The following is a 19528-nucleotide window of genomic DNA, read 5'->3' on the forward strand; positions in this document are numbered from 1 at the left end:
AGAAAAACTTAACAAAAGCACAGGTTATCAACTCGTCGTAAACGGCCAATATTTTGATTTCCCTTCTGCGGAATGTCAGTGCGGACCCGTCCCGAGATACACGATTGCTCCCTCGAGTTTTTCAGCTCGATAGCCAAAAGAATGCACTATTACACAAACTTCGGAACTAAGCAGGACTGGGAAGAGAAACGCACGAAGAAAGGCACATCATGCTAAACAATACGGGGAGTGGGTGATAGCCCTTTTGCTAAGACAAAAAGAATTGTATTGCTAAATGAAATGAAGACAAGACATAGGTAAAAATTAAAAGACAGCAGCTAAATCTAAAACTGAACATAAAATTGATCCACAGCCATGATCAATGGAAGATTGAAGTCATTAGTTAAGGCCATAAATCTACGATCAGATTAGAATAGCATATAGAATCTAAACCAAGGCCAAGAACTGGGACCTAAGAGGTCATTCGGCGCTGAAAAGAAAACATAGTAAAAGGTCTGAAAGGTGTAATAAGAGGTAAACCTCGGAGTTGCACTGTGAAACAATTGTTAGGAGTGTGTGGATAGCGAGATGGAAGAAAGTGAATACGAATGGAGGTATAGCAAAAGGAACGAAAAGGGTGCAGGGTTGCAGCTAGGGGCCGAAGCGACGCTGCGAAGATCCTTAACTAATGCCTACAATGGGAAAATTCAGAAGAATGAGAAAAGTATAAAGAATGGACGGTGGAGTTATCGCCAGCACCCGAGAATCATGAAGACAGGGCAACGGTCTTAGAGCAGGAGAAGAAAAAGTAGAATAGATGGTAAAAGGGACATGAGTGTCAAAACGCAAGGAAGAAATTAAGGAAAATGACAAAAGAAAAACAAAGTTATCTGAAAGAAAAGACAGGGGCTATGACAATGGAAACGGGAAGATTGAACACAAGAAAAAACAACACAAAAGTACGATGAAGCAGCACCACAATTACAAGGAAAAAAATCTTGAGTAAAAAACCTGGCAGAGAAGTGAACTTCAAAACAGCGAAATGAAACCGCTGCAAAAGTGCAAGAACTGTTTTTAAAAAATCATTCCCTGAAAGAAGCCCAGTAGCTGAATACAGGAACCTCCAAAACAAAAGAGAATCCAGAAAACCTTAAACTTAAAAAAAAAAAAAAAAACTATAAACTGCAGATCAAAGCAAGACTGGGCGCTGCCTGAATAGGATTAAGAGCATATGCCGAAAAAACCGTGTTGGTTGGGGCGGAGAGAGAGAGAGAGAGAGAGAGAGAGAGAGAGAGAGAGAGAGAGAGAGAGAGAGAGAGAGAGAAATGGTATGGATGGGTCACGGGAAAAGATCGACATCTTGGAAGGTGATACATTTCTGTATTTCTATAATTTTTTTAATGTAATCAACTCTCAGTACGTGTGTATTACACTGTGTAATTATTTCATGATTTCACAGTTTACAAGCCATGTTAACCACACATTCAGCAAATCACTCTAAAGATAAGTTTTAAACTTTAATGTAAAAGCAGAAATACCAATAACTGAAAACCAGAAATACCAATAACAAACTGTTATATTTCCGGCGCTCGAAACTGAGTGAAAAGCAAAATGATGGCGGGGGTACAACGATTTAATGGTATGACAAAAGATTTGAAGATATTTAAGACAATCAAATATCATGGGAAAATCTGTGAAAAATAGGAGCAGCAGCTGAATAATAAGAGAGAAGTTGGAGGAGAAGCTTTGTAAAGAAATCTGATAAACGTGGGCAAGGAATTGGAACGCAAAATCCCCTAATTAGTAATGAATAACGTGAAGCATATGATAAAAAAATATCTATTTGAAAACTAAATCTATTTAAAAAGTAAAAAAAATCAGATGGTAAAGTTTGCAGAGTTGTAAAGGCTGAATAATCACTGAAAACTACAATCTTCCACAAATGCAGCACAAAAAATACAGAAGTTAGAACTTCTATGTTTCAGTAAGTCACTGAAAATCATAAAATGCAGTAATGCACTGTGTATAGATGTTTCAGTGTGGGTGAACAAATAATACAGCTTATACTGTAAAGTCACACGTTTACAAAAGCTTGTTTAAAGTATTACACAAAGAATTGTGACCATCTGGATATTTAAGAAGCGAGACACTCGTTTTATTCTCATGTTAGAATAAACACTCATCTTGTGATGAGACAAATTTTACTATTGTTAGTTCACACGAAGATCAAACTTTTTGTGAACGAAGCAGAATACCTATACGGGTTACTCTTTCAACTCAGCATGAATGTTTTGAATATCCAGATTATTTAACAATATGATTTTTGGCAGTCATTTGCAAAGCAAGTCAGCTTTAAAATTCTCGTGTCAGTCAAAAAAGAAAAAGTTGACAACCAAATTATACAAATAATTTTACGTGAACAAATGCAAGGTATCAGACATTCTAATAACTTTCGATGTTAGGCTCAAATTTTCATTTCCCCCCTTACCAAGTCCCTCGTTCCTTAGATTGATATCTTGGGGATATTAACATTCAATATCATGCACAGAGACAACGGAATGTGAACATTCAACTTCAACTTCGTTGAATGTTGGGCGAAAGCACCCTGTTGCTTTGCAAACCTGATGCTCACGATGATTAAAAAGTTGTTCTTGCCCTCGCTCTTAGGAAGTTATTAAAAGTGGAGGCCATGAAAATGACTGAAAAAGTAAAGGATTCTGTTGCTGTTGCAAAGTTATGCACTGAGATCACAGTGCAGAAGGGAAGGAAACTGTCCAGCAAATAAATACTACTAAAAAGTACAAAAATCATTGGTGTAATAGCTACAGTCCAGACGAACTGTACCGCCTACCCATAAAGCGTGGTGGTGGAAGTATTACCAAACAACAATGTAACTACTAAGAATCTCAGCGACAAGTAGTGACAAGACCTATTCTTGGAATGCTTACTAATTTAGGAGAGATTTTAAGGGTCAAGCTAAACCAGGCTTTAGGGTATGAACATGAACCAATTTTGTTTGAGATTCCCTAACCTGGTAATTTGATAAAATGTTCAATACTATACTATTTGAGATACTTCACAAAATTCAAATAAATTACCGTAGACTACACTGACAAACTTATTAACTCAGCACAGATTGATGAAGCCTACCAGTGGTACAACATGTACATCTCAAAAGTTGCCAAATTTCACAGAAAAACCATTGCAATATCCTAATACTAAAACTGAAACATTTAAAGTAAACTACATTCAAGAATTACAATATTACCTTTCCTGGGAAAAAAAATTCTTAAAGCTGCTATGTCAAGCATATGATCTGTGAAAAAACCAGGAAACTGGTGCCATGAAATGGGAAGCTTGCATAGGTCTCTAGCAGGATTAGTCAGTTTCGAGTTTTCTTGTATTTGCATAATACCTTCATGTTATCACGATAGAATTCGTAGACCACTGCACTGGCATTCCCTAAAGTGTTCAGTCAGGTCACTTGGGAAAACCTACGTTACGGAACAGCCCACATTAGGCAGTACGTCATTACGGAGTTTAGGAAATACGAGGAAACTTGCAGCCCACCCTGAAGACTTCAAAGATAATGTAACAAAATGTTTACATTCTTTTAAACTCATTCAGATTTATATTGCAATGTTTCATACTATGCACATGAAAACCTTACCACATGAAAACCAACTGATTACAATTTACATAAAACAAGCGGACTATCATTGAATTAATGTAAGAAAAAAAAAAAATAGGTTATTTTCACCAGATTCAATCTTGAAGACCAGTTTTTGTTTTTTAGGGAAAGCTCTAAAGCACGCATCATCCTAAATATACAGATTGGTTGGAAGCTTCTGAAAGGATATTTTGGGGGACAGTACAAGGAATGCCATGACTCTCCAAACTAGATTTCCCTGGTTAAGAAAAGTGGTCCAGTTAAATGGCCAAGAGAAAATTTTCAAACATTCCATCTCACTTAAGGGCACGTTGCAAGTGAGGGAAATACCTTGCTTCCTATCAAAGAAAGGTCCAGGTACAGTGAGCTAAAACATTTAGTAGTTGAAAAAGAGAGACAAGAACAACTGTAAAGACCTCCAATCTAAAGATATGAAAAGGTTTGCAGGAAATTCATCCAGTTTTATTTAAAAACAGAGGACCTAAAACTAATTACCTCCAGACCTTTTTTAGCAATGTCTGGAAGTACCCAAGATTTGAGTTTAATTTTATCAATGCTGGATATCCCAAGATCAGTCAGTACTTTGTATTATACAACAATATTTCAGGCCTTCTCAAATCAGTTACCTTGCAAGGTATTTTGTTAATTTTCATACAAAGGAAATATGCAATTCTGCTTAACTTATTTGAAATAGCCAATAACTTACGCAGTATCTAAAAGTAATCTTCACAAAAAATTTGAAAAAAAAAAATAGAGAAAAAATTTAATTGAAAACTAAAAATGTAAAAAATTTTTAATCAAAATTTAAAAACATAAAAGAATGCATGATATTCAAGTTATCCCTCCTAATATGATTCATCGTGAAGAGCAAAATATACCCTGTAAAATTTATGAAATCGAAGAATATTTCTCAAAGTTGTTCCACCAGGTTATGCGAAAGGAATTAAAATCAGCAACCTTTAAACAATTAATACAAGCAATCAATTTTGACAAGCTTTAGCATATGTATTAAGTCTAACTTACATCAAATGAAGCACTAAATAGACATTTACTTCAGTTGTGACAAAATTCAATTCCAAAAGATTAACCTGAGGAAAATCCCTCTATGCAAGGTTGTAAACCTAATTTTCAATGATTAATCATGACCTCTTCGAAAATTATGAAGAGTCTGATAACTGCTATACACATTGCTACAGAAGTAAATTTTTATTCCAACTGGTAAAAAAAAAAAAAAATGCTATATTTGAACACAGTTTCTAATTGCTGATGTGAGAGAAAATTGGTATCCTAAGGGTTTGCAGTGATGAAATGCAAGTCAGTGTAGGATTTAGTAGAGATGCTATTGGTGTATACACATTGCTACAGAAGTAAATTTTTATTCCAACTAGTAAAAAAACAAAATGCTATATTTGAACACAATTTCTAATTGCTGATGTGAGAGAAAATTGGTATCCTAAGGGTTTGCAGTGATGAAATGCAAGTCAGTGTAGGATTTAGTAGAGATGCTACTGGTGCACACTATCTTTTAAGTTGCTCTTCTACTTCTATTATACATCTTCATGATGCCCATTGAAGCTTAAACTGCAGAGGCTAAGACGATGCCATTTTCTGTAAAGGTAAGAAATCCAATAATTACAGTTTTAGATACTACCAATTTTACAATAAAAATTAAAATATTAAGACCTTAAAACATCTTACTTTATTAGGTTTTCTTTATATATAAGACACCACCCTGATTCTAAACTGGTCTCGGGAGATAGGTTTGTGATTAGTGAAGAGCAAGATATTTCATAACAGATTAGTTTACATCATAACTGTAGGCAAATTTATATATAAGCCCACAAAGTATTTCACTACATAGTAAAATTTATCTTATCCCATAATTTACAAAAACCTTCAGCAAACCCCCTATAAACTAACAAGTCAGTTTAAATCTCTTCTGGCCATCACAAATTCCCACAGGTGTGGAGTATACCAGATACCCATTATTCATCGGGTGCCTTTCCTTTTTCAGACATGGATATATGAATAGCCTGGGAAGTACGAAGTCTTGGGGTCCTACAACAAAGCATAATTGTAGAACACCAATGTTGAATAAACGTACTACATCCTTTTACAACACTCCACCAAAGCTAGTAAAATTCAATAACTCGAAAATGTATTAACCTTACAAATCCTAAGTCAACGGTAGGTTCTCTGATTAGTGTTCATTAGATAAAGCATAGTGGAGTAAAAATTGTTTCAAGCTAAAAACTTACTCTCTAACAATTCACTAATCTCAGAAGACAAAGTACATTCAAAAGTAGGAGAGTTGTCCAGCCAAAGAATTCAACTATGTACTAAATTGGTTAATTGCAATTCATGAACCTATCAAGGTACAGCATTACGCTAAATTTCCACTTGAAATTAGTAACCTTTGAAATATATCCACGTTTTTGGAAGTGGCTTAATAATGTAAAATTCTAATTGCTCTGTAATATACAATTGCTCAAACCATATTTTCATGGGCCTAACCATTACAACCAGCATTCCACACCAATTTAATTTCTGACTATGGTAAAGCGTTTCACTTTAAAATTAAGAATTTAGTGACATAACATGAAATGGTTTCAGTTAACACTGCCATATGATCTCCAAGACTAGTGTCACGTTTAACTGTTTTCAAAGCCCTCATACAAAATGGAAACTCGATTCTTTGGATATTAACTAAACCCTTCTCCTTACTAATCTTAAGTACGATGGAATAATACCCATTGCAAACTTAACAGTTTACTTAAAACTTCTCGTGCCTTGTGGTTTCTGAATTTGAGGTCAGCATCCTAAGATTAGTTTAGAATCCACAATATTACTAAAGTATATTGCTGAAAACGAGGCTGGATTTATTTAAATACCAGAAAACATCAAATATTAGGCAAAGATGAGGTTATGACAAATATTGTACATAGTCTTGAGTCGCATTTTCGTCAAAAACTTACATTCAGTTTCAATGGTGAAAAGTGCTATTCATGGGTTTTGTTTATGCATACCCGAGGCAGCCTACTTTAAACATTACTAGAGTGTATCAAGCATAATGGTAGATCTTATAACTCAAGATACCATATATACTGCTTATACGAAGACTGTATAAGGCTAGGCTTGACAACAGTAGTACAGGAAGTATTTCCATAAATTTCTACTTAGCTTTGTAGCTGAACATGACTCAGTCAAACACCTGATGCATACATAAGTAGAGAGAGGATTTATTATTATTCAAAAGATGAATCTTACTCATATAGAACAAGCCTACAGGGGCCATTAATTTGAAATTCAAGCTTCCAAAGAATGTGGTGTTCATTATGAAGTAAGAGAAATAAAGGGGAAATATAAAAAAGGAGATTCGCTTATCAAAGAAAAAAAATTAATAAAGTTAAAATTTTATGTATTAAAATGCTACGGGAATAGTATTAGGGTAGTAATGGTTTGCATCTTCGCCTGAACTTTTGAAGTTCATATGCACGACACCCTCAAGGAGTGTTCCACAGTCCATCGGTGAAGGAATAAAGGACCTCTGGAACTGAGTAGGTCTACAGCGAGGCACATTTACTGCATATTGGTGGCCCTGTTCAGCAAATCTGGTTGCTCTCAGCAGGAAATGGGGATCAGGATCAACTAAGAAATGTGAATGATCTCTATTATGTTACAAATTATGAAAAACTGACAAACAACCCATCCGTCAATGGTCAAAATCATAACCACTAATGTTAGCAAAAAACCTACCACCACGAACCATTCTATCCAAAGAGATCAATCTCTGGCAGAAGCAGACACCCACACCGAAGAACAGTATTCTAGTAAAGGATGGACAAATGACCTAAAATAAGTTGCACTGATTTTATCACTGTTATAAATATATGAAGCTTATCATACAGTACCTAACTTTCGTGAGGCATTTGCTGACACTTTCATTAGGTATTTCTCAAAAGTAAGATGCGAGTCATAAATTATGTCTACAAGTTAAAGCTTCAGACTCGTTCAGCAGACTCCCAGTGACTTGGAAAATCTGTACAAGATCGGCTAATCAATAGTGTTTTCGTTTTACTGGAGTTCAGCCGCATACCCCACCGACTACGCCATTCACTAATCCACTCCATGTCCCGACTGAGACTAAGGGCAGCTTCTTTTCTCAAAAGTGGAGGCTTTACGACACCCACAACTCTAGAATCATCAGCATACTAAACGATCTTTTTTCCAGGCCATCAATCATATCACTTGTATACAATAAAAACAACAGTGGGCCAAGAAGACTGCCCTGTGGAACTCCAGAGACAATGGGTCTTGGTTCGCTAAACATCCCATCAACAGCAACTCATTGCTGCCTACCTGTAAGGAAATATTGAAGTGAACCTAAAACTTATCCACCAACTCGAAGACTCTTTAGTTCATAAATAAGTGCCTTGTGATTTACTAAATCGAAAGCAGCACTAAAATTATTGGAATTACTCTGAACTCAAAACCCTTATCAAAGAGCATCTCAACTCAAGTAGCTAACTGCTTATGCATATTGACTATCAGCAAACAATCCTTTAGATTTCATATACTTACACAGTGGCCTTGGAGAGCACAGGGAGAGTAGATATTGGCATGTAGTTACTGCAGTGTGCACATATGCCATTCTTTGGAACATGCATTGTATTGCTAAGCTTCCACTCATCCGCAACAATATTACGTTGACAGAAAAATCTATAGAATCTACTAATCTTGGATGACAACACACCAAGGACTTTTTTGAAAAACAGAGAAGAAACCATCAGGATCATCTCCCCCCCCCCCTCAGATATCAAGATTATCCAGAATTTCCTTAACATCCCTAAAGCGAAATACAAATTTTACAAGAATAGGTTGGGGATGACAAGTATCAGGGGAGGGGATATCCTCAGCTGACTGCTTAGCTTCAAAAGATTGATGAAGCAGTTCAAGCTTTTTCCCTATGGCCAGCAACCAATATACCATTAGCTGTTAGTAGTGGGGGAATGGAAGATGAGCCTGATCCAAAGATAGATGATGCCAATTTGGTCTACCACAGTTTCCTCTGAGAAATTATTGTAATTTCTTCCAGCTGTATGATAAATTCTCTTCGCAGCATGTTAAGACAACAAAAATGATGTAGTATTCATGTGAACTATTTCGTCTCCATGTGCTGACTTTTGTCTGTCAAGGTAAGCTCTTCTACAAGTCTCATCAAACCAAGGTTGGTTATTTGTCTTGAAGTTAATGACCTGTCTAGGGACGTACCTTACTAAAATAGCCATCAGCATTTCATTTAGTTGCTTTTGAGATTTGGATCTGATATAGCATCTGAAATATTAAGTGCCTGACAATGCTTCAATAATGTGATCCCAATTGGCACTAGATTTCAGCCAGACCGTTTTTCCAATGATGGTATTAGGAATATACTGACTGACATGTCCATCTCAACGGCGCAGTTATCAGAAGTGCCTACATGCTAACAGACCTTGGACTTCACAATGGCTGGGACATTTGTGAATATGAAGTCTATTACCAGAAATATGCTTGGGTTCCTCAGTTAGCTGGACAAAAGTGAAGGATACTCAGACCTCTAGCGCAGACTGGTCATGTTAATGTGGAATTTGAATCAAGCAGCCCGCTGTGCTTTGCACTGCATTCTCCACAAATAACGAATGAAGCTTTTGAATCCTGTGACAACCATACTAATCCTCTCAGAGAGACAGTCATTTATAGAATACATCGTAGACCTTACTGAAAATCTTAAAACAAAGGATTTCATGGCAACTACACTCATTTTTTTTCTGACGATATACAATTCATCTGGACTTAGTGTACACTGCCATACGTTGGGCATAAGGGATGTTATGACAAGAAATAAAATCTGGGCCATAAAATCCTGGGTTCAAAAACTCAACCTTTGACTTGTTACTACTTAAAAGTATCTCAGATAAAAACATCAAATTGTATTTACGGGACTGGAGATCAAAACGATTTGACCTTGGGCCCCGAATATTTGAGTAAAGAACTTTGCAATTTTTCTTAGTGATGAGTACCAGGCCCAGGGTTTAGCTGTGCTTCCCAAAAAATTTAAAATTAGCAACATAAAAATAGAAGCAAAGCTAGTAAATACTCATAACAGCAGCATAAAAATCAACAGAACAATAAACAGTATTAATGTAATCAACAACAACAGTGTTTATATTCATAAAAATTACATTGAAAGTACAGATTAATCTACCCAAAATTCATTTAAAAATGCTGGAAGAAACTGGTCGATAAGGTAGAGCCGGCACACATTATACTGCATATAAGGAAAGTGGCTTCGCTAATTAGATGTCACGGCTTAAAATTTATTCAAAGCACTGGACAAAATTTAGTACTAAACTGGTAAAGTTATTTGAACAGAGAGGCTACTTTATACCTTATCTTGATAACTCAAGTTTGCATTCTTACTCAAAGTCTAGAATTAGGTCATCTCTATTTAACGGCAGATTTAACACCAACACTTAAGAAAATGCCTATCGTCTTAAATATTTTATTGCAATCTTCTCCAGTTGTAATGGTGACTATTTTAACGGCAATAATATTTTATGATAAGCATCATTTGTTTAATAAACTTTTAATTTGCCCAAAATCTGACCTTGCAAGTCATTAATACTGAGTAAATACATCAAATTCTTTCAGTGCTTTTAACTCAACATAAGGCTTACAAATAACCTATAACTTCCAAACATCAGCTACTACCGACCATGATATTTGTGTTGAACCTTACCTTGTTGAAGACTTTGTTGAAGTCCTTTAACTTCCATTATATTCAAATAATAATGATCAGCTCTAGACGATACTCCACATGAGGTAACATGTTTTTGGGGACTCCATTTTAATGAGGGTATTAATCTGCTGACAATGAGACAGGTTGCCTGGAGAGAAAATTTCATAATTGAAATTATCAGCAGCATAACTGCTATTGCAAATTTTTTCATGTTTAAGATTCAGATGTTTTATCCTACAAAAAATAATTCTCTGTTGGAGAAAGTTTAGCCTTCGTGTGCATTGAATAAAAAAAAAAAGCTTTTTATTAAAACTCGGGATTACAGATTTCACTGTAATCTAGTTTGGTGTACTCTGACCTTTACCGTTGTAATAATGTTAATAGGAATGTTCTAATAACCTATGAATGGCGGGGGCAATCAAATTTACACAAAAAAACCACACAAGTCCAGTAACTATAAACTTATACCAACAGCTATTGCTTATAATTTTACACCCACTACTCAGTCATGTTTGCACTATCAATACGACTTATACTTTAAGAAATAGACTATTACTCTCAGGTAAGGGTAACATCATATCCCACCACAATCCTGTCTCCCTCAAAGATAGCTGTTGTCAAATAAGATAATTAAATTTAAGTTTTTTCATAAAAGCTATAGCAGGAATTAGTTACCTCAGGATATATACTAGAAAATTGTAACTAAGAATTTAGGGGCACGCTAGATGATGGATGCCTGTTAAGTTTCCATTTTGCTTTATTAAAGACAATGCTCTACACAATACCAAGCTTAAAAAAATGGATTATCATGGTGATGCAGCATGTTTGTTTTCAACTGTAGATAAAAATGCCTTAGGAGCCATTGGAAAACTGAAAATATTCAGAACTTTAACCTTCTTGCTTGAAATGGATAAAACATCTATTCTCGAGGATAATTCCAAGTACTAGCTCCACGCCTGTTTTTATCTTGGAAACAGGTTTTTTCTACACTTTTAGGGCTTCTGATACTGGCGGTGAGTTTTTTTGGTTGTTGGCCAACTGTTATTTGTCACCTAACTCTACTCAACAGTAAAGGGGGACTGTGGGAATTCGAGGTTTTGGGTGGGGGAGAACACAGAAATGGAGCGGATATGTTTGCATTGGGGAGGCGTCCTCTGGAGGGGAAAAACGAGAGGGAGCCATTCGCCAACAGGATTGAGTTAAATGCATTTCGCCGTGTTTAGTACTGGCATCGGGGGGATGGAATGGCCCTTCGCTGTCTTTAGTACTGGCCCGAGGGGGTACCCATAAGTTAACAAGTTATTGCACTTGCTGGACGGGATATGAACCTTTCCAAACAGACGTACCCGTGCTCTGTCTTGTGAAGATCGCATATGGAAACCCGTTGTTGGATGGACTTCAGGGGTTAATTACAGGTTAATTGCATTCGTGCCACAAAAATTGAAGATAAAGCCATAATTAGCAAACAAAAAAACCGTAGAAAAAGTAAAGTTAGAAGGAAATCGCCGCCGCGGAGCTACTACTCAGCTCTACCCTCTCGAATATTACAATCAACACTTGTAAACCTTGCACAATGCATTATCTTTCCTAAGGTAACCATCTGGCTACTGAGCTACATTGTTGAAAATTTTTATTATGGAAAACTCTTCTACCACAACAACTTTTAGAAATACAGCTGAAAAGAACCTCGCGCTACTGGAGAACCACGGCATTCTACCTCCCAAAAAGTGTCTAATGTATGGAAGATTACAGGCTGGCCTAGGTGCGTGAAACCACACAACTCTCTTTGCTCTTGGTTAGGTTACGTTGGAATATAACACATCTTTTAAGTATTACTGACTTAATTTTTCTGCCATGGTTCAGTTGGACTTCCAGGCAGCATTTTCCCGAGATGTAACCGAGTACCAGGACCTTTCCTTGAAAAAAACAGGATGCCATATCTTAACCATAGAAATTTCTTGAAAGTAATCTCATGTTTCCTACACCCAAATTACCCTAGAGGTACTAATCTAATGTAACCCAGCCCAACCTTACCCAACTTCGGGGCATGGCAAAAAACCGGGGCTAGTGCAATACTAGCATACATCTCAGGAATCTGCTCCCGGGCAGGCACGATATTACTCCCAATATTTGATTAGGATTCATCCTGTGATTTCCATGGCATTACCTGTTTTTAATAGTTTTCCCTGCGATGCTCTTGATTACGCAATCACTTTTCCTGTTGTTTCTCTGGCTTCGAAAAATAATTCAACTTGCCTTAGGTGCCATAAAAATTTCCCGATCACAAAAAGCCTTGTTCCCAACAAAGGTGGCACAAAAAATTACAGATAACAGGGTGAAGGAACCTAAAAACCAATTGGTAATTTTAAGCCGGCTGTCCGCGGTGAGGTAGCCTATGGCAGTTGACGTTTTTCTATAGAACTTTACCTGCTGAACAAGAATTTCAAGTAAAATTTTGTCGGTCCGCTGTAACTAAAGCGTAATTGACCCTTGAAGACTGCAAGCTGGTACCGTGGGTCCCCTGCATTGGCGCATACAGCTCAAGGGTAAATTACAGTTTAGCTGCAGCCGACGGGCAAAATGTTACCCTAAACTCATGTAAAGCAAGCAAAGCAACACTGAAAAACGTCAACTGCCACAGGCTACCTCAACTGCGACTAACCGTTGCTTGCGATTGGGGCGAAGAAACGTAAACGGTAAACAAAGCCGCCATCTTGGGTTACGTAGCCACTAGGGAGCCATATGTTCAGCGGGGGAGGGGAGGAGGTGGGGTACTGCACCAAAGGTACGAGTTGGTAAAGTGATGTATAACTGTTACGTAGAAACATGGCGGTAAACAACAGTTACCCAAAAACTAATAACACTCCTACATGAAAAGCACTAAAACCTAATAACACCAAAACACAGGTGACCTAACTACCTAATAATAAAGAAGGATAGTTTAGGGACCTTACCTTAAAGGGGTGGAGGGTACAATTCAGCCGCCGCCTTTACGAACGCATGGAGCCTCGTCTTCAGGTCATCAAAGTGGATTTTAAAATAGGCTACTGCCAGGTACCTGACGAAGTTGTACCTCCTACGGCCGTACCTAGGCGTCGTCTCGCGAAGTTCCCTCCACCTCCTCTCAATAGTATTTGCATGAGCACCAGTTACTGGGTCCACAAAGTTCATGGAGTGATTGATGGTTAAGTGCACATAGCCTTCGTCCTTCAGGCAGTCATAAGCTCTCCAGCAATCAGATACAATAGTTGTCCCCGGTACAATGTAGTCCTTGATGACGGCCAGCAAAGTCGCGCTACTTCTGTTGTCAACTGGCACCACGAAAAACTGTCTGGTCTGCCTGCAGACACCACCAAAAACCCACTGGCCTTCAATGACCCTGCCTACATTGTACTTCCGCTTGCCAAACTTTGCTTCGTCAATCTCAACAGTTGTACCAGGGCCACATATTTGCTGCTTCTGCCGGATACACCAATGTACTATGACCTGAAACCAAAAATTCGGTTAGGGAAGTGAATAAAGGTTGATCACAAAACCATCCACTGAAAAAAAAAAACAAAAAAACTTACTTCCCTGCAGTAGCTGGACCAGTCATTAACAGCTACGTCACTGAAACCTAGTTCTGTCCTCTAAACCCTATAATTAAAGAAGTCACTAACATGGATGTAACTGAAGAGGAGGACAGTCTCAACATCCATGAGGGACCCAGAAAACCAGATGCCTTTAAACAATGAGGGGTAGTAATTACACCTCCTCCTCTTTTGCTTCTGGCATGGGGCATACGACCTGTCGCACCTGAAAGGGAAAAAAGCAAATTACTCGTTACAACCCTCAAAAAATGAAAATATAATGAACGTACACAGCCAATGGTATAGCTCTTTAAGGAATATTTTAGCCTACTTTAGTTTTGAAAACTGCATTGCGGTTAGATGTAAAAATCAACAGGTAAGGTGTAACTAAGTAACCTGAATGCCTTCTTCTGCAGGTCAAGCCTACACTCCTCGCCACAGTGAGGGCAAAAGGCCTGTTTCCTCAAAAGGCCATGGTCTTGGGAGAATTGTACTAGGCGCTCATAATGCCCTGAGTAATGTGAAGAGAAATCCTTATAACTAAGGTACCAATTGACACAGGTAAGTGGCAAATTGTCCTTGGTTACAGGCTCAGAGGAGCGGGAGGTTTCGGGGGTGATGTCCGCCATCGTGCTGGATTGAAGAGTGAGTAAACTGTGCCGGTGAACTGCACCGGAACAGAGTAGGAAGGATGAAGTTGGGGGGACTAAAAGTGTATTTCTGCTTTCAGTTTTGGGGTGGCGGAACGGCGCTGCGCACCTTATCCGCATTTTAAAAAATAATCTGGCAAGCTCGTATGCTCTGGCAAGCGGTAATATGGCGCTGCGCGCCAACCACAGGGCTTACAAAATAAGTAAAAAAAAGTTTTCTGTTAACGTCACTGAGAGAAAGTGATAGCGAAACGTCCTGCAAGACCCTTCTCCTCCTACCTCATATACATGCTTCAGGTGTCTGCCGACAAATGCAAAGTAATTTTTTAAGTTATTTATGGTAAAATCATGTTGCGAGGAGACAATATATTTGTGAACAGAAAAGTACTAGGAGGAGGTTACAGGCACAAGCTACAACGAATAGGAAACGGTTATAAAACAGTTGAGCAAAAGGAATACATGTAACTGAGTTTATGTATCCCCCAAATTCTCCACCCGGGTGAAACGTAATGTTGGGGTAATGTTGCAACGTGATTGGTTGGGTACAGCCACCCACCAAAAAACCCACCAACTACTCTCTCAGTCGGAGGCATTGGATGAACCGAAAGCTCCCCTGTAAGACCGCGCATGCGTGACATAACCTGGAATCAGTAGTAGTAGTGATACATGAAAAGTGCCTTTGCAACGGCTTGCGCTGTCCATTTATTCTCCCTTTTCTTTACACTTGTTTTTTTGTGTTCCAAATGACACATATAACTGGAAATACAACAAGTTGCCCAAACCTTTTCCCAAGTTATTTACCCCACCCAGAACCCCAGATTCCCAACGGGTCCCCCTCACCGTTAGCTATTCTCGAAAGTGTTTTACCCACCCAGGACCCAGATTCCCAACCGGTCCCCCTTACCGTCGGCTACAGTTCTAAGGTAATTTACAGCTTAATTACAGCCGACCGACAAAATGTTACTTTAAATTCTTGTTCAGCAAGTAAAGTTCTATAGAAAAATGTCAACTGCCATAGCCTAGCCCACCGCGGATAGCCGGCTTAGATCTACCAATCAATTATATGCCCTAACACTAATATTAAAAAAATACACAACCAGAATAGCAGTCTAAAATTATATTAGCTCAGTGAGAATTTAATTTGTCATCAATTACCCAAGATCCTCTGTCACCTCAGAAACAATTAGCCTTTTAAAATGATATTTTAATGATAAAATAAGGTTTGTTCATACTTACCTGGCAGATATATATATAGCTGTATTCTCCGAAGGTCCGACAGAATTTCAAATTTCATGGCACACGCAGTGGCCGGTCAGGTGGTTAGTACCCATTCCCATCCGCTGGGAGGCGGTATCAGGAACCATTCCCATTTTCCATTCAGATTTTCATAGTGCCGTTGTCTCCTGAGGGGAGGAGGGTGGGCACTACGAATATATATATCTGCCAGGTAAGTATGAACAAACCTTATTTTATCATTAAAATATCATTTTGTTCATGAAACTTACCTGTCAGATATATATATAGCTGAATCGCACCATTGGCGGTGGGCAGAGACAGCATAGGATTGAGAAACAAAACAATGTAGATGATTACACATCTTGGTTCCTTACCTTTTAGCATAGCTGACTTCGTGATTACTGTCACCCAAGTCTGCGTCTGCTTTACTGGAGTTTCCAACGAGGTAGAGACCTATAAGGTTGGAGAGTTCCAGACGATCTGTCAACGGGGATGTGACCACTATGTGCCCAGATCGTAGCCCTCAAGAAGGGAAGCAAAGAGACAAAAATAACCACCTGACCTACCAAACATCGTGACTAGTTAAAAACTAAGGAAAGGGAAGACTGCCCCACAGTCTACCCACAACCATAAAAACACAACCAAAAAATTTTAAAAAACTATTCCTAACCATACATTAAAGGATAGGATGGGTACTGCCCCTCCTTCTCCCAAGATCGTACCAGCCGAAACGTAAGGTCCCAATGAACAGCAAGACTCATACACTGTTCTTACGTCCTTTAGGTAATGAGAGGCGAACACAGAATGACTTCTCCAAAGGTGGCATTCATAATATCGTTCAGAGCCATGTTCTTTTGAAAGGCTACTGACGTTGCAACAGCCCGAACCTCATGTGCTTTAACTTTCAAAGTTCGAAGTCACTCTCCTGACAACTCTTATGCGCTTCTTGAATGGTGGACCTCAAGAAGAAAGCCAGCGCATTCTTTGACATGGGGACGTCAGGTCTTCTCACCGAGCACCATAACCTATCCGCAAGACCTCTCGACTCTTTTGTCTTGTCCAAGTAGAACTTTAGAGCCCGAACAGGGCATAGCAGTCTTTCTGGTTCCTGACCCAGAATACCCGCCAAACCTTTCAATTCAAAGGACTTGGGCCAGGGGTGAGACGGGTTCTCATTCTTGGCAAGAAATGACGGTTGGAGAGAACACACCGCATCGTCTCCTTTAAAACCAATTGACTTAGATATCGCATGAATCTCACTGATTCTCTTTGCAGTAGCGAGAGCAACTAAAAATAAAGTCTTCTTTGTTAAGTCCCTCAAAGAAGCAGCATGAAGGGGTTCAAAAGGGCTTTGCATCAGGAACTTAAGAACTACGTCCAAATTCCAAGATGGAACCAAAAACTGAGGCACCTTAGTCGTCTCGAACGACCTAATGAGGTCATGTAGGTCCGTATTGTTGGCAATATCTAATCCTCTGTGCCGAAAGACCGCCGACAACATACTCTTATACCCCTTAATAGTAGAGACTGCCAGCTTCGGAACTTCCCTAAGGAAAAGAAGGAAGTCTGCAATCTGGCTCACAGTGGTCGAGGAAGAGGAAATCCCTCTGCGAGTACACCACTGCCGAAATACGGCCCACTTCGACTGGTAAAAACGCGATCGAGGATGTTCTCCTGGCTCTCGCGATCGCTCTTGCCACCTGCTTCGAAAAACCTCTCGCTCTCGCCAGCATTTCGATAGTCTGAACGCAGTCAGACCGAGAGCGGAGAGGTTTTGATGGTATCGTTCGAAGTGGGGCTGTCTGAGTAGATCTGGACGAAGAGGCAACACCCTTGGAAAGTCTACCAGAAGCGACATTACCTCCGAAACCACTCCTTGTAAGGCCAATACGGAGCGATCAGAGTCATCCTCGTATCTTGCGACGACGCTAACTTCCTGACCACTTCTCCCAGGATCTTGAAGGGAGGGAAAGCGTAAAGGTCCAGACGAGACCAGTCCCAAAGAAGGGCGTCTATAGACACTGCTCCTGGATCCAGGACAGGAGAGCAGTAGAGCGGAAGCCTGTTGTTCTTTGATGTTGCAAACAGGTCTACTAAGGGACGACCCCATAAACCCCACAGTTTTTGGCACACCTCCTGGTTCAGAGTCCACTCTGTCGGGAGCAGTTGATGACGACGACTTAGCAGGTCCGCTCTCACGTTCTGAACGCCTGCTACAAACCTCGTCAGGATCGTAACGTTCCTGGAACTCGCCCACAACAGGATCTCTTTCGCAAGAACGAACAGGGAACGAGAATGAGTGCCTCCCTGCTTTTTCAGGTAAGCTAGAGCAGTGGTATTGTCCGCGTTTACCTGGACTGTGCGACCGGACACTTGATCTTCGAAGAATCGAAGGGCTAGAAAAATCGCCCCTAATTCTTTCATATTGATATGCCAGGTCACCTGTTCCCCTCTCCAGATGCCTGACACTTCTCTCTTGCCCAGTGTTGCTCCCCACCCCGACATTGACGCGTCGGAGAACAACACTAGGTCGGGGTTCGGAAGGCTGAGAGACACGCCCTCTGAAAGCTTCGAGGGATCCAACCACCACCTGAGATGCTCCTTCACTTCGAGGGAAAGTTTGAGAGACAACTCGAGATTTTCCTTGTCTTCCCAGTTGTCTTGCAGGAAGATGGGAATGAGACGAAGGTGACGAACGAGGAGCAGGAGAAGGAGACCGCCTAGATCTCTTCACTGGAAGTCTAACATCCTTCCGACGAGGACGGGACCTGGACTCTCTCTCTGCAATGAAAGAGGAGAGTTGCTGCTGCATGGAGGCAATAAGGGTCCTCGTTGGTGACGCCTCTCTCTCTGGAGAATCACGGAACCTAGAGGCAGAAGGACGAGGGGGCGTCCTAATCCTCTTCTCTTGAGGAGGGAGAGCTCTAGGGCGCTCAAAACGTCTTCTTCGGATGACGTCCGGTACTTCTTTTGCGGGGGGAACGCATCCACAAACTCTGGCGAGGAGCACAGAGTAGGAGAGAGAGGACGTGAAGCGTCCTCCTCCCTAAAGCTTCTCTTAAGAGGGCGAGAGTCTATCTGACGGTTCCAACCCCCTGCGTGGGAGGACGTGTCAGAAGACGAGAAGCAGTCCTTCAGGACCCGAACACGAGTTCGCGCCTGGGCAGCCTGGGAAACGTCTTCAGGACCTGCCGAAGGGACGCCAGACCGGTGGGGGTTCCCCGTCACCCTCCTTCGGCTTTCGACATGCTCTCTCCCTGAGTCCTGGGAGTCCAGCAGAGGTCCAGGCCTAGAGGCATGATGGGGCCGGTCTGACGCCCCCTCCACTGCACTGGGGGCACTAGTCACTTCACAACACTTATCTTGGAGAGCTGACACCTTAGATTCTAATGCACGAATCGATTCCATCATAGCGGAAAGCATATTAGTCTCCACTGGCACGATCTCAGGGGCAGGAGACAAAACCACAGGGTTAGGATCTAAAGGTACAGGGGAGTTAGGGCCGACATCAACACTTCCGCAAAGAGAAGCACTCCTGGAGGAAGACCTCCTCAGTCGATCACGCTCCAACTTCCTCACATATTTATCATACGCTCTCCATTCATTTTCAGACAAAGAAGCACATTCATGACACCTATCATTCAAC

At 40.1% G+C, this 19528-nt stretch overlaps 1 long non-coding RNA gene across 1 annotated transcript; it reads right to left on the reverse strand.

The window, feature by feature from the left end:
* Positions 1-604: 604 nt before the first annotated feature.
* LOC136832125 (uncharacterized) lies at positions 605-14638 on the reverse strand. Its single transcript, XR_010851076.1, has 3 exons — positions 13382-14638; positions 10428-10575; positions 605-5257 (listed from the first exon to the last, which is right to left on the reverse strand). It is a non-coding gene; the product is annotated as an uncharacterized lncRNA (long non-coding RNA).
* Positions 14639-19528: the final 4890 nt, after the last annotated feature.

Source organism: Macrobrachium rosenbergii, chromosome 49 (genome assembly GCF_040412425.1).
Source record: "Macrobrachium rosenbergii isolate ZJJX-2024 chromosome 49, ASM4041242v1, whole genome shotgun sequence".
NCBI classification, from domain to species: Eukaryota; Metazoa; Arthropoda; class Malacostraca; order Decapoda; family Palaemonidae; genus Macrobrachium; species Macrobrachium rosenbergii.